Raw genomic sequence first — 17,025 nt, forward strand, 5'->3', positions numbered from 1 at the left:
GAATGGCGGTCTCATCTCGGGCTGGTGTGGAGGATAGTAAGCTGGTCGGGTCAAAACGTAGTGATCCTGAGGTGACAGCTGGCTCATAATCTGACACTGATGATAGTCCCATCTATCATGCTGTCGTTGCCTGGAATGCTCGTAATCATTCCGGGCTTGCCACTGCTCCATCCGTCTAAATCTCTCCGCGTTTGTCATATCTACCTCATCTACACGCTGGTAGACATCAGTCATAGCCTCCCGAATGACATCCCTAATGTCATCTGCTTCCTCCATCTCCTCATCTGAGCCTCTCTCTACCTGAGGATGACTACCTTCATAGGGTATTGCCTGGTTACGTCTACTCTTTAATACCTTAGCACCCGCATAAACCCTCAATCCTAAAATCTCAACCTGTTCCCTACATTCCAAAAGTGGACCCCTTGGTCCTTATCTACACCTAAATACTCTCCAATGAGAGTAACAAAAATACCTCCTCCTATAATCCCCCCTTCCTGTATTCCTTCAACCATCTTAGATAAATAAAAACCAACACAGTAAGGGATATTAAAAAAGCCTCTTGGGTCTCGAATACACTTTAGGTAAAATAAATCATGTAAGGTCAATTTTTCCTTGTTGTGACCTCTCTGTGTAATCGAGTTAGCCAAAAATCTATGAATTATACGAAGCTCGGCTCTGTTAATATGTAAGTAGGTATGTGTTCCTCCCCGCCCAAAAACATTATAATCTGACATACGCCTCCAGACGGCGTTCGCATCAAAATTCCTATCTACCCTTTCACCACGATAAATCAAATTCATACAATCGGGTAGTAGTAATTTACTAGGTGTGTAAATCTGTAATGCCCTGGCCATGTCCAGCATGGACATCCTGTACATCCTACCGCCAAGTATAAATCTAAGAAAACTTCTATCATCTAATCTATCTACATCTACATTTAACGATATAGTACTCATCAGCTCAACACACCATTCCTTATATACAGGTCTACGAATGGTGAATAGACATTCTCAATCAGTAAAAGAAGAACTGCCATACCTTTGAATCAGATGCTCCTCTACATCTTTCGTTACTAATTTGAATTTATTACTTTGATATGTTGGGTAATCTCTCCATCGTCTATCGAATCTCAGATTAGGATGCAACGTGTGTTCAGGAATCGTTGGGTATTCTACAGACGGATGCATCGGAAATACTATGAATTCATTAACAAACTGTAGCGGATCATAATAAGGTACATGTTGATCAGGCTGATGTTGTGGTTCCTGTTGTGGTTCTTGTTCGGATTCTGGTTCTTGAGCAGGTCGTCTAGATGATGATGATGAACCTCCAGTATCGGTTCTCTGCAAAATACATTAAACACAAAATTTGTGCATCCATATATGCATTAGTGTTAGCAAAATAACAACTTAAAACAATCACAATAACATGTTAAATCAAAATTAAACTTATACACATTTTCACATTTTTTTACAATTCTACACTTTTTCAAATAAGCACATATGAAAATGTAGACAAAGTTCATAAACATTTAACTCAAATAACATGTCAAAATAGTCATTACTAACAATTAAACAAGTCTCAATTGGCAATTATATCAAATTAATCAAGTTCATGAATTTTGCAACTAAAAAGTCCACTTTAATCTTCAAAAATCATGTTTAGGATTAAAGTTTGGATTATTTAGCTACCTAAACATGTTACACTACTCAATTTAGCAATAATTCGTGACAAAAATCGGCCATAACCTGTTTATATCAAAAAGCCCCAAATTGCTCAAGAACACAAACCCTAGATTTCTAAAAATTTTGAAGTTTTTGGCTTCAAAACATTTTAAATAGCATCAATCTAGGTTATACATGCATAAAATACTAACAATTTAACTCTAATTACACTAAAAACTAACAAAATCAAATTAGATAAAATATTGGTAAATATCACAAAAATTAGGAATTTTAAGAGTTTAGGGGAGTAATTTTTACCTTTCTTGATAAACTTCTGAACAATTTCATATTTAGAGCGGATTGTAGCAAGAAATTTGGTTGAATTTGGTGAAAAAATGGCGATTTTAGGGATGATTTGGTGGTATGGTTCGTGTATATGTGTGTGTGTATTGTGGAGACAGAACACAGCTCGCTGAGCTTTTTCCATCTGACCTGAATTCCAGCTTCATGCGATCGCATGAGGCTCCAGTGCAAACCCCATGCGATCGTATGGGGTCCGGGTACAGTGATTTTTCCCTTTTTTTTTAAACCTTATACCTAATAAAACATATAATTAATTAAAAATTAAAATTTTGTTTCTTTTTAGGATGAGGGCGTTTCGGAACGATGTCCTAGTCCGTCCCTCGATAAAATTTTAAAATTTGTCAATTCAAAGCGCTGTTTTAAAAGTAAAGATTTTTGAGTTTTTAATGTTTTTGGCATACTTTAATTCAATAAGAGTAAAAATAATGATAATAAAAGTTCTCGTCCCTCCCTTGGGTAGAGCAATTTCGGTTCAACGACCTAGTCTTTAACTCACGACGAATTTTAAAAATCATATTTTTAACTTAACGAAATAGAGTAAATTTTTGTTTTTAAATTCACACCAAACTTAAATTTAAAATGCATAAAATTAAAAATTCATATTAGTAATATTAAAAATTCATACCAAATTTATATTATATTTTTGTTTTTATACATACAAACTTATATTAAAAATATTAATTTTTCAAATATTTACAATTTTAAATATATTGATTTAAAAAGTTTACAATATTATTTTAATATTAATTTTAAAAACAAAGTAAAAATAAAATTAAAAATCTTTTTGGTCTTTTATCCCACTTTAATCAATCAAATATTATCAAAAATATACGCCCCTCTTTTCGGTAAAGTAATTTCGGTTCTATAACCTAGTTTAACTCATGACGAATTTTTGAAATATTTTGGGTTGATTGATTAAAGATATTTATACCTTAAGAATAAACGGTAAATTTTGCAGTGATGTAATAAATTTTTGTATGATATCAATAATTTCGGTCGCAAAACCTAATTTTATTGAGTACCAATTTAATACTTTATAGCGGACGATTTAGCGTTTATTAATAAAAGGTTAAAAATAAAAATAAAAATAAAAACTGAAAACTGTACAAACTTACCTATGAAATAGAATTCTTAGTGACCTGCTTTAGCCCACTCATAAGAGAGTCGGACTAATTGGTTTTCCATAGCTACATAGGTGTAACCTCGAGCATTCGACGTTTTTTTCTTCGAAACATATGAACGGTCCATCTCTGCATAAAGTAACGAATTCGGTATTGGAATATGTCTGATTCGTTGAACATTTTCCTTCGTGTGACCATTTTTCGCATTTGTGACATCTTTTAAGGTGTCGTGCTCTTCTTTTTGCTGCAGATTTTGATTTTCCTTTACCAAATTGTAACTTATTATTTTCGTTCCTGGATTCTTTTCTTACTCCGTCCAATTTACCTCTGATTAATGATACCAATTCACTTGGAAGAGTGTCATTATTACGTTTAGTGATCAAAGCGTGTAGCATTAGACCATGGTTTAGTTCACAGGAAGTCTTCATCTTGTAAAACCTAAAAAAAATAAAAATTCAGAATGGGGGGAGAAGACTAGTTCTTTAGGGTCTGCTAGGGAAAGACCATTCAGGTTTCATTTTCGAGAACTACACGAAAATAGAAAATCTAACTCTAACAGAAATACATATTACCCTAAAAAGATTCGAACCTCCCCAACTTAGTTGAAATTGTGATTAACGTTATTTTCAATTGGATCATCAACAACTTGTAAATCTTTGACTTTTACTTCAATCCATTTGTTGATTTCCTCCGTAACTTTCACAAATTCAACTAACATTGCCTTTTCTTTTGGTGATAAATTGGATATTAATCGGTTACATAACTTAAAGTTTCCCTTAATCCTAGCATCGTGAATCCGTTTATAAAGTTTCTTCGTTGAACTGTTAAAAACGGGTTCATCTAATTTCGTATCATCAACGGGGTTCTTTGTGATCGGATCATCATTAAGTGTTTCTTCATCTTCCCCACACTTATGCATTTTTATTGGTTTAACAGTTTTGGTTGGTGGAGATCTAAACTTTCGGTTCACGAACGTGATCGCTTTATCACCATCCCTAAGTGTCATTCAACCTTCTCTTACATCATTGAATGCCTCGGTGGTTGCTAAAAATGGGTGACCTAAAATTAGAGGAATATTGAGGTTTTCTTCCATATTAATCACTATGAAGTTTGCAACAAAGGTCAAACTTCCCACGTTAACAAGTAAATTATTTGCTATTCCGACCGGGTGTTTAATGGTTTGGTCAAATGATTGAACACCTATTTTGGTTGGTTTTAATTTACCCATACCTAATCTTTTGTATAAGGAAAGAGGCATAATATTTTCACTTGCTCCTAAATCTGCGAGTCCATTATATACAACACCATCATTAAGCAAGCAAGAAATGATAAATTCACCCGGGTCTCCTGCTTTAGTAAGTCGAGTTGGTTTGTAAACCTTTTTTGGATGTTCTTTTCTTGGTTTTTTCACTTCTATTTGAACTTCTTGTTCACATTTTTCTTTATTTCTTGGAATGGGAGGTTTGTATAAGAATTCTTCTTCATCACTCCAATTTGAATCCTCCATATTTTCCAATTTTGATTTTTCATATGTTGTTGATAACATATTTATGTTTTCATTTTGAAGGTTTTCTTGGGTGGTGAAATTATGATTGACTTCATTGTCAACTTCCATCGGACCATGTATGTAATGTTTAACTCCGTGACCATTAACTTTAAATTCAATCCCATTTGAATTTATTAACTCTATCGTTCCGTATGGGAAAACTCTTTTGACTATGAATGGTCCAGACCATCTTGATTTCAATTTTCCAGGAAATAGCTTGAATCGTGAATTGAAAAGAAGAACTCTGTCTCCTTCTTTAAATTCTTTTGAACTTCTGATTCTTTTATCATGCCATTTCTTCGTTCTTTCTTTATAGATTAACGAATTTTCGTATACTTCATGTCTTAATTCTTCTAATTTGTTTAGCTGACTTAATCATAGACGTCCGGCTTCATGTAAATCAAGATTACATGTCTTCAAAGACCAAAATGCTTTGTGTTCAATTTCTACTGGAAGATGACATGCTTTTCCGTAAACGAGTTTAAAAGGTGTGGTACCAATTGGAGTTTTGTAGGCTGTTCTAAAAGCCCAGAGTGCAACCTCCAATTTCATGGACCATTCCTTCAGATTTGATCCAACGGTTTTTTCTAGAATACGTTTTAAAGCTCGGTTGGTATTTTCAACTTGTCCACTTGTCTGTGGATGATAAGCAGTGGAGATTTTATGAGTTACTCCATATCTTTTAAGAACTTTCTCAAGTTGATTATTACAAAAATGAGTACCCCGATCACTTATTAAAGCTTTCGGTGTTCCAAACCTTGCAAAAAGACGTTTTAAAAAATTGACTACAACTCGCGCATCGTTAGTTGGGAGAGCTTGTGCTTCCGCCCATTTGGATACATAATCAATGGCAACGAGAATGTAGAGATTATTATGAGATTTTGGAAATGGACCCATAAAGTCAATACCCCAAATGTCAAATACTTCACATACTTGAATGACATTTTGTGGCATTTCATCACGTTGACTTATTTTTCCGGCCCTTTGACAAGCATCACAGGATTTGCAAAGAAGGTGTGCGTCTTTGAAAATTGTAGGCTAATAGAATCCAGCATCATAAACTTTTCTTTCTGTAAGTTGAGGCCCATAATGCCCTCCTGTTGGTCCCGTGTGACAATGGTTTAAAATTTTACTAGCTTCATCTCCGAATACACATCGGCGTATTATTCCATCGGGACAACTTTTAAACAAATGTGGATCTTCCCAGAAATAGTGTTTTATATCACTAAAGAATTTCTTTCATTTTTGGTACGATAACTCTTTTTCAAGGAATCCACATACTAAGTAGTTTGCATAGTCTGCAAACCATGGAATTTCATTATAATCTATCTTCAATAGATATTCATCAGGAAAGTTGTCTTGTATGGCCGATTCATTTAGAACTTCTAATTCGGGATTTTCAAGACGAGAAAGATGATCAGCTGCGAGATTTCTGCTCCCTTTTTATCTCGGATTTCAATATCAAACTCTTATAAGAGTAAGATCCAACGGATTAATCGTGGTTTGGCATCTTGTTTCAAAAATAGGTATCTAAGAGCAGAATGGTCAGTATAGACCACCGTTTTAGCTAGAAAGAGATATGAACAAAATTTGTCAAAAGCAAAGACAATAGCAAGGAGTTCTTTTTCAGTAGTTGTATAATTCGTTTGTGCTCCTTGTAACCTCTTACTAGCATAATAAATAGGTTGAAATCATTTTTCAATCCTTTGTCCTAAAACGGTTCCCATTACAAAATCACTTGCATCGCACATAAGTTCGAATGGTAGATTCCAATTTGGAGTTATCATGATCGGTGCATTAGTGAGTTTTTCTTTAAGAATATTAAAAGATTTGATGCATTCATCCGAAAAGATGAATGGAGCATCCTTTTCTAGGAGTTTATTCATAGGAGTGGCAATTTTAGAAAAATCTTTTATGAAACGTCGATAAAAACTGGCATGCCCTAGAAAACTCCTAACTCCTCTAACATTGGTGGGATGTGGAAGTTTAGCAATTACATCTACTTTAGCTCTATCTACTTCAATTCCTTCCTTTGAAATTTTATGTCCAAGAACGATGCCTTCTTTAACCATGAAATGGCATTTCTCCCAATTAAGTACTAGATTTGATTGTTCGCATCTAATAAGCATTCGTTCAAGATTAACTAGACATGATTCAAATGTATCACCGAAGACTGAAAAGTCATCCATGAAAACTTCCATGCATTCTTCTATCATGTCGTGAAAAATCGCCATCATGCACCTTTGAAAGGTTGCAGGGGCGTTGCAAAGTCCAAATGGCATGCGTTTGTAAGCAAAAGTACCATAAGGGCACGTGAATGTGGTTTTCTCTTGATCCTCGGGTGCTATTGGAATTTGAAAATATCCGAAAAAACCATCAAGAAAACAATAGTAACTATTTCCGGCTAATCTTTCCAACATTTGATCAATAAAAGGTAAGGGAAAGTGATCTTTTCTGGTGGCGTCATTTAATTTTCTATAATCAATACAAACACGCCATCATGTTACAGTCCTAGTAGGAATAAGCTCATTTTTTTCATTTGTGATGACAGTCATGCCACCCTTCTTAGGTATGCATTGAACTGGGCTTACCCATGGACTATCAGAGATTGGATAAATTAAACCTGCATCTAGCAGTTTAATAATTTCTTTCTTAACAACATCTTGCATATTAGGATTTAGTCTTCGTTGGCATTGCACATACGTTTTATGACCTTCTTCCATAAGGATTTTATGTGTGCAATACGAAGGACTTATTCCTTTAATATCATGAATTTTCCATGCAATGGCTGGTTTATGAGCTTTTAACACAGAAATGAGTTGAGATTTTTCAGTTTCAGTAAGAGAAGACGATATTATTACTGGTAATTCAGATTCACCATGTAAATAAGTATATTCCAAATGGTTTGGAAGTGGCTTTAACTCTAATGTCGGTGGTTCTTCTATCGATGATTTGTATCGATATCTGTCTTCCTCTTTTAGCATTTGAATTTCTTCTGTTGTTGGTTCATATCCATTAGCCATAAGTGTAGCTAACATTTCAGCTTCATCAATTGGTTCAGTTCCTTCTCTTAAAGAACATTCTCCCGTTCCTTGTAATTCTGGAAATTCTTCTAACAATTTTGCATGTGAATCTATAGTTTGAATATAATAACATGTATCATCTGCAGATTGCGGTTGTTGCATGGCTCTATCAACAAAAAAGGTAACACTCTCGTCCTCTATACTTAGGATCAGTTTCTTACCAAATACGTCTATTATTGCTTTAGCCGTGTTTAAGAATGTTCTTCCTAATATGAGAGGAACTCGAGAATCTTCTTCCATGTCCAGAATAACAAAATCTACTGGAAATACTAAAGTACCAACTTTAACTAGCATGTTTTCCATTATCCCTCTAGAATATTTTACTGATCGATCGGCTAGTTGTATACTTATTCGTGTTGGTTTCAATTCTCCAAGGTCTAGTTTAACGTATAGTGAATACGGCATTAAATTTATACTAGCACCTAAATCTGCCAATGCTTCTATTGAACTAAGACTACCCAGAAAACATGGAATCGTGAAACTTCCTGGATCAGATAATTTTTCTGGTATTTTATTCAATAGCACTGCAGAACAATTAGCATTCATAGTAACAGCCGAGAGTTCTTCCATTTTCTTTCTATTTGTGATTAGATCTTTCAGAAATTTAGCATATCTAGGCATTCCTGAAATCACATCAATGAAAGAAAGATTGACATTTATCTGTTTAAACATATCCAAGAATTTGAATTGCTCGGCTTCAAGTCTCTCTTTTCTCATTTTACTTGGGTAAGGAAGTGGTGGTTGGTATGGTTTAACATAAGGTTTAGCCTTAACTGTGTTATCTTCATTAACCTTTTCAACTACCGGTTCTTTTTCCTTATCTTGATCAGATTGTGGTTCTTGTAGAGTATGAATAGCTTCATCAAAAATTACAGGTATTTCAGGTGGTTTAAGTGTAATACCACTTCTTGTGGTAATGGCTTTAGCTGTTTCATTCTGGGAGTTAGCATTTGTATCACTAGGTAGACTACCCGGTTTTCTTTCACCTATCAACCTTGCTAGGTTGCTTACTTATTGTTCCAAATTTTGAATAGAAGCTTGTTGATTTCTAAATGCTTGAGCATTTTGTTCATTGGTTTGTTTCTAAGATGTGAAAAACTGCGTTTGAGATTCAACTAGCTTCGACATCATATCTTCTAAATTTGGCTTTTTATCATCGGTTTGTGGTGGTTTATTTTGAAAATTAGGTCTTTGCTGGTTGTAAGTATTATTGGATACTTGTTGATTGCTAGGACCTTGTTGGTTGTTGTATGGAATATTTCGATTATAATTCTGGTTTTGATTGTAGATCGGTCTTGGCGGTTGATAATTATTCTGATAATTATTTCCAGGCCTTTGGTTTATGTAGGAAACATTCTCTCTTTGTTCCATTGTTAGTTCAATACTGAGACAATCTTTTGTTAAATGTGGTCCTCCACACTGCTCACAACTAATTCGTATTGAGTGGATATCTTTAGTCATCTTTTCCATTTGTCTCTCGATAGCATCTATCTTTGTGGAAATGGAATCTAAGTCATGGCTAGAATTGGCTCTAGCTGCTTTAGATGATCTAATGATATCTTTTTCTTGATGCCACTCATGTGAGTGGGAAGCAGTGTTATCAATAATTTTGTAAGCGTCAGTTGCTGTTTTCTTCATAATGGAACCACCAGCTACTATATCGATGTCTTTTCTTGTAGTGATGTCGCATCATTGGTAGAATATTTGTACTATTTGACAAGTGTCTAAACCATGTTGCGGACATCCTCTCAACAACTTTCCAAATCTTGTCCACGCTTCATATAGAGTTTCATTTGGCTTTTGTGTGAACGTAACAATTTCTCCTTGAAGTCTCACGGCTTTAGATGCCGGAAAGAATTGTTTAAGAAAATTTTCAACTAAAACGTCCCATGTATCAATCGCCCCTTCAGGTAACGATTCTAACCAATCTTTGGCTTCTCCCTTTAAAGTTCAGGGAAATAACATGAGATATATCTGTTCATCCTCAACTTCTCGAATTTTAAATAGTGTGTAGATCCTATTAAAGGTACGAAGATATTCATTTGGATCTTCCTTCGGCGCACCACTAAATTGGCATTGATTAGTTACCATGTGTAAGATTTGTCCTTTGATTTTATAATCTGGCGCATTAATGTCTGGTTGAGTAATTGCGTGACCTTGGCCAGTGCGTTTAGCTCGCATTCGGTCTTCCATACTTAGAGGTTCCAGATTTTTCATGATTGAATTTGTTGAACCTGAATCACTAGAGGATTCTGATTTAATGGTTCGTTCCTCTACAATCTCTGTTTGAATAATTGGTGGTTCCGGAGGAAAGATTAGTGGTTCAGGATCTATGAATTGTCCCTGAATATTCTCCGGATTCTCAATTGTGAGGTCGGGTTCAAAAAATAGATTATCGGAAATTTGAATTGGAGTACTTGGTCGACTGGATGACGATTCTAAAGAAAAATCAACGGCGACAATATTTGCTAGATGTCTTGATCGAGTTACAGGTGGTGAACGTATAAAAGGTGGTGAACGTTTTGCTCGGTGCATTCACTGAATATCCTATTAGTTATAAAAATAAGAAAAATTATATAAGTTATCAAATTAATAGACTTTTCTGATTTTGCCCACGTTTCGAATAGCCAAAAGATGCAGCAGAGGGGCAGGATTCGTTTGGTCTCAATATAATTGAGTACTGTTTGGCTCCAATAACCCGGTCCACGTACAAATCCAACTATTACTACGAACCAGAAAATTTTGATGTCTATCAATTTAACCACTTAAAATAATTTTTCGTTTAAATTTAAAGAAATTTTAGATAAGAAATAGAAAAAATCTAAGTCCTAAAAACTAGAGCGTCGAGAAATAAGAAAGAAAAAGAGCGCGTCGAAAAACGTCGAAAAATAAAAGGTCGAAAAAAAAATAAGAAAGTAGCGCGTCGAAACTTAAAAAGGAACTAAAAACTAAGAATTAAAATTTACGTCTAAAGATATTAAAGCTTAGAGAAATATTATATCCCAAAACGACAATAACTTAAAAAGTACTTAAATATTAAAAACGGCGTTGCAAAACTCTAAAGCACCTAAATATTAGTCTAAAGAAAAAGCACTTAAGGGATTTTACGGGAAATCTTAAAAATCTAAAAATAAAAATAACTATGGCAAAAACTATATATTAAAACTAAAACGAGCTAAAAATACAAATATTACGCTAAAACGAATAAAAAGAAACAAAATATAAAAATATACTTAAAGTTGTAAAAAGTACAATTTTTATAAAAATATTATTTTTATATTTTTTATTTTATAAAACAATTAATTTTATAATTTATTAAAACTAAATAAACTAAATAAAACAAATTAATTAAAAACTAAACAAAATTAATTAAATAAACAACCCTAATTAGGGTTATAATAATAATAATTATAATATACTCTGTAATTAATGCTATTTAGGGTTTACTGTGGCGTGTCAGACAGCTTCATGTGATCGCATGAAGTTTTGCCTTCGGGCTCATGCGATCGCATGAGCTAGGGTTTTGGGCCACGGTCTGGGCTGCTACAGTACCAGGCCGAAGGATAATTTTTATTATTTTTTTTCTGTTTTCTGATTTATATATATATATAATATATTTATATAAATTAAATAAAACTTATATTTTTACAAAATAAAAATAAAGAAACTTTATAGTTTTATATATATATTTAACAAACTATTAAAAATATTTATATTTTTGTTTTTCTTTTTATATTTTCGAATATTTAAAACGTATTTTTATAAAAGCGTAGTTTTATAAAAGTAAACTAAAAATTAATAAAAATCTTTTTTTTATATAGCGTTGCGCTTCCGGCGTTTAAGCAAGAAAGTCCCCGGCAGCGGCGCCAAAAATACTTGATGTGTGCGAAGTGTTCTAGGAAATAGTAGTATTTTTACAAGGAAATACTATTAAATACGATACAATTTTACACAAGATATTTATTTATTTATAGAATGGATATACCTAAACCTTGCTACAACACTTATAGGCAGTGTACCTAATCGTACAGTAGTGTAGTTTTTAGTAAGTCCGGTTCGTTCCACAGGGATCTTTTAAACAAGCTTAACGCTATATTAGTTTTAACTTATAAAAATACAAATAAGTAATATTATTATTATAAAAGCGGGTTTTTACCGTTTAATGACCGGTTTGTCAATTTTTAAAACTTTAGTCGCAGTTAAAACCTAATGCAAAATATTAAAAATAAATATAACTTAATTTAAAGCGTAAAGTAAATAACGATAATGAAATTGCGATAAATAAAAGTGCGATAAAATAAAATTGCGATAATTAAAGAGTACGATAAGTAAAAGTGCAATTAAATACAATGACAATAAATAAAAGTGCGATAATTAAAAGTGCAATTAAATATGAAATAAAAGAATTATGCTTATTTAAACTTCCATAATCATGATGTTTGACGTGTTGATTTTTAGTTTATTCCCATGGGTTAATTGTTCTTTGTCCTGGATTATTCAATATGTCCATACGGATTTGTCCATAATAGTCCATCGGTCATAATCATAAAATGCGGAAGTCTTCGCCAAATTATTCTTATTCCCGAAGTCAAATATTCCAACTAATTGGGGATTCGAATTGTAACAAAGTTTTAATACTTTGTTTAATGAATACACCAGGTTATAGACTGCGTGTAAACCAAGGTTTTACTACTTTGTTAACAATTACACCAATTACCCTTGAATGTAATCCACCCCTGTTTCAACAAGTCTACTAACTATTAATCCAGTTCCGTGTCCGGTCAAATGAACAATTATTGGTATTTATAGATATCCCGCCCACCGTGCCCAGTCAAGCGTATGTGGTTATATATAAATACGTCAAATTATAAGTCTATATATTAAATTAACGAGGTATCATTTAGTTAATATAAAGCCCATTAATAGCCCATAGTCTAATTTCCACAAGTGTCGTTCTTTTGTCCAAACTCCAATTATGGTACAAAGCCCAATTACCCAATCTTAATATTTTTAGTCCAACATCATGATTACTTCGTCTTAAATAAGCATAATAATAACTTAGCTACGAGACATTAAATTAAAAATAACATTAACCATAACTTATAGTGATTAAAAATAGCGTAGCGTTACACGGACAGAATTTCGACTTACACCCTTACAACATTCGCTAACATACCCTTATTATTAGAATTAAAATTAAAATTAAAATTAAAATTATAATATATATATTATTACGTTCAGAGAAAGGAAAGAAAAAGATGTTAAAAGATCGCTCAAAACTGCGAAATTTATAGGACCAGAGCTGTCACCTACTGCCATGCGATCGCATGGCTTTTTGCCTTCCAGGCCATGCGATCGCATGGCCCCTTTTTCCAGCTCACATGTTGTTGTTTGCATTCTGCCGACGGATTTAATAAATAAATATAATATATAAATAATTATTATAATTATTTAAATATTATATTATATTTATGTGCATAGTTGACTTGTAATTTTTAGTCCGTTGCATCGAGCGTTGAGAGTTGACTTTGGTCCCGGTTCCGGTTTTTCGAACGTCCTTGCGTACAATTTAATATCTTGTATTTTGCATTTCGCATCTTGTACTCTTGTAATTTTGAGACGTTTCTCATCAATAATTTGAACCACTTTGATTGTATTTTGTACTTTTGAGCTTTTTGGTCGTTTGCGTCTTCAATTCGTCGAATCTGTCTTTTGTGTTCACCTTTTATTATTTAAACGAATATCACTTGTAAATAAAACAATTGCAACTAAAAGCTTGTCTTTCTTGAGGGATAATGCTATGAAATATATATTCGTTTTTAGCATTATCAGTAAGGTATTCGTTAATGGTATTCGTTAATGACTTTAGTAAATACTGAATCATTTGGATTCTTTGAAGGCAGATTTATTCTTTGTGATTTGTCTACAATCTCCTTCTTGGTTTGCTCAATCCGTTTTCCAGTTTCAACTTTTTTTTTTGAGCTTTGCCAACCTATTATTCTTTATTATTAAACTTCCGACTGTCAAAGTCGTGTACAGTTTTTGCTGCTGTATTCAGTTTTTTTCAAAATTTGAAGTATTGATTTGTAGGCTGGGTTCTTTTCAGAATTTTAGAATGAAAGATCATAATTCTAAGAGATAAATGTTATATGTATACATATAACTGTTGATGTAGACATGCTGTGAAATTTCAAGATACTGATTGCTAAATTCTGATGATTCGTATGGCAATTCTCGTTACAAGATGCGAATGAGTAAATGATGATTTTCGGAAAGTCAAAGATCAGTGAAGTTGTTGGTAAGTTTATTGCTAATGTGGTGGAACATGAAAGGTTCCCCAGTAACGATGATGAAAGAGCAACGTATATATCAAGGCTATAATAAGGCTGTTTCGACTGAAGAATCGAAGTTGACTTGCTGGAGCTGTGACAAAATTAACTACTTTGGAAAAGAACTGCAAAGTTATTTTGGGTACTAATAACACTAAGTAATTAGCACGATTACGTGTTAAATGTTTACTCAGTTTTCGAGAGTTTTTCAGATGCATAACTATATGCATCAATCTTTACTTCCGTAGATGAAGTGCAGTTGATTCATCCTCTGATTGACGCGAATCCTAAAGATAGATCTATTGGGCCCAACGAACCCCATCCGTTGTAGCGGATGCTTTAGTACTTCGATGTTGTTTTATCATGTCCGATGGATGTCCCGGAATGATATGGGATATTCTTATATGCATCTTGTTAATGTCGGTTACCAGGTGTTCAAACTATATGAATGATTTTTATCTCTATGTATGGGATGTGTATTGAAATATGAAATCTTGTGGTCTATTATTATGATTTGATAATATATAGGTTAAACCTATAACTCACCAACATTTTTGTTGACGTTTTAAGCATGTTTATTCTCAGGTGATTATTAAGAGCTTCCGCTGTTGCATACTAAAATAAGGACAAGATTTGGAGTCCATACTTGTATGATATTATGTAAAAACTGCATTCAAGAAACTTATTTTTGATGTAATATATTCTTATTGTAAACCATTATGTAATGGTCGTGTGTAAACGGTATATTTTAGATTATCATTATTTGATAATCTACGTAATGCTTTTTAAACCTTTATAGATAAAATAAAGGTTATGGTTATTTTAAAAATGAATGCAGTCTTTGAAAAAACGTCTCATATAGAGGTCAAAACCTCGCGACGAAATCAATTAATATGGAACGTTTATAATCAATATGAACGAGACATTTCATAATCTTTGTTGAACTAATTAGGATTAAAGCCATAAATTGTCTATATACTTACTCAAATGTTCCAATGTCGCCCATATACCATTTCTATCATACTGTCGTCTACAAACTTTCAAAAAGTGTACCAACATAAATAAAAAATGACTTGCTACCGGCTAAACCTATTAAAACTGATTATGTCAAATTTTATTATTTCTCTTCTAAATAGCAATAACCCAAACATGCTTATGTTCTTCATATGTTTGCTAAGGCTTGTACATGCTAGTCTATCTATATCATTAAATTAGGAGTTGTTGAAACTCATTGGTAATGACTTTTGTTGTTTATTTTGATTAAGATCTGAAAAATGTTACTGTTATTCGATCATCGATTACTGATTACGTACACACGTTTTATTGAGATATTAAGTGGGATTTGATATATCTTATAACTTTCGTCATAAACCAAAATCTGGATGACCATTTGACATTTGAGTTGCAAATCATTTGACTGATCAAACCTTTGTTGTTAAACCCAACTCTACTAGTAAATCTAAAATTAGAGGAAGGACAGTAGTAGCGAGTTTATGAAGATGATGATGAACATCAAAACTGATTTTGAAATCCGATGTGTTATTGGCTATGATTCCTTCATGAAAAATGCTTCAAATCTGATTCCTAACCTTCGACATTCGATTGCATAACCAAAAACATCACAGATTTCACGAAAAAAGTAAGATTTAAACTCATAAACCTTTTCCTATGCTCCTCTCATCCTTTGTATATATAGCTAATAGCTAGTAGCTACTAATGGAACCCTAAAAGGCTAAAAGAGCTTAAAGCTTTTGAAACTGTTAAGAAAAAAGTAAGTAGCAAAAAAGTTACAAGTTTTTTCTATCAAACTCTAGTTTTAGTAGCTTTTAGCTCATGATTATTTCTATTCGTCTAAAAGTTGTAAACTCTTTTAGGCAAACGAAATTTTGTATTAGATACGATTGTTTATAAAATCTAAATGTTAGAATGATCTTAAAAGTTCATAACAACTCCAAAAAGCTCATCACAAAAATCAACCATACATATTTTTTTTTATATAAATATATAAAAAGGACGGTGATATATTCACAATTATTTTTACTTCATTTATCATAAATTATGTTTTTACATGTTTGTACAATATAACTTGTTAATATTCATTTATGATCATTTTATTATTTACAATTACAAGTTGTAGGTGCACTAGTGAACAGATCAGAAAGCACGTTCGAAGCTCAAAAGTATGTTTAATAAATTTAGTGTACGTCAATTGATACCGATAACATCTTTTGGATTTTTGTATATTTTGGTGAATATTCTATCATAATCAGTACTTTTGTGAGGTCACATCCATCAAATAAAAAGTGAATGAGATATATACTCAAGCAATATTTTACATAACACTAACGTTCTATTATCAGCCCACTTTATTATTGTACTATTATTCTAATTCTAATTCTATTAATATTGTGTGCAGTGTTGCAAAAGTCGGACGACTTGGTCGACGCGTCGTTTTTTCGGCATGAACGATGCGTCGTTGTTAAAAATTCGTTCAAAGGTAAAAGGTCGGTCAAAGTCAGAAAAAGTCGGTCAAATTCGAAAAAAGTCGGTCAAATTCGGAAAAATTTTGTCAAATTCGAAAAAAGTCGGTCAAAGTCAGTCAAAGTCGGTCAATTTTTGTTAATTTTTTTTGTAATATTGTTAATCGTTAATGATTGTTAATTGTTCATGTTTATTATAAATATAGTTTATACTTTAAGATTCGATATATATAATGTTATATATAAATATATATTTAATAAAACTATTTTAAAAAGTCAACGTTAGTCAACGCCTGTTGCATCACTGTTGCGTCCGACGCGTCATTTTTTAGGCATAGCCAATGCGTCCCCGACTCGCGTCTTTTACATCCTTGATTGTATGTATTATTATTAGTGTATTGTATTGTTATGGTAATGGTATTGTCTAACGTTCTAGTAT

This window comes from Rutidosis leptorrhynchoides, chromosome 6 (assembly GCF_046630445.1).
Source record: "Rutidosis leptorrhynchoides isolate AG116_Rl617_1_P2 chromosome 6, CSIRO_AGI_Rlap_v1, whole genome shotgun sequence".
Classification (NCBI taxonomy): Eukaryota; Viridiplantae; Streptophyta; class Magnoliopsida; order Asterales; family Asteraceae; genus Rutidosis; species Rutidosis leptorrhynchoides.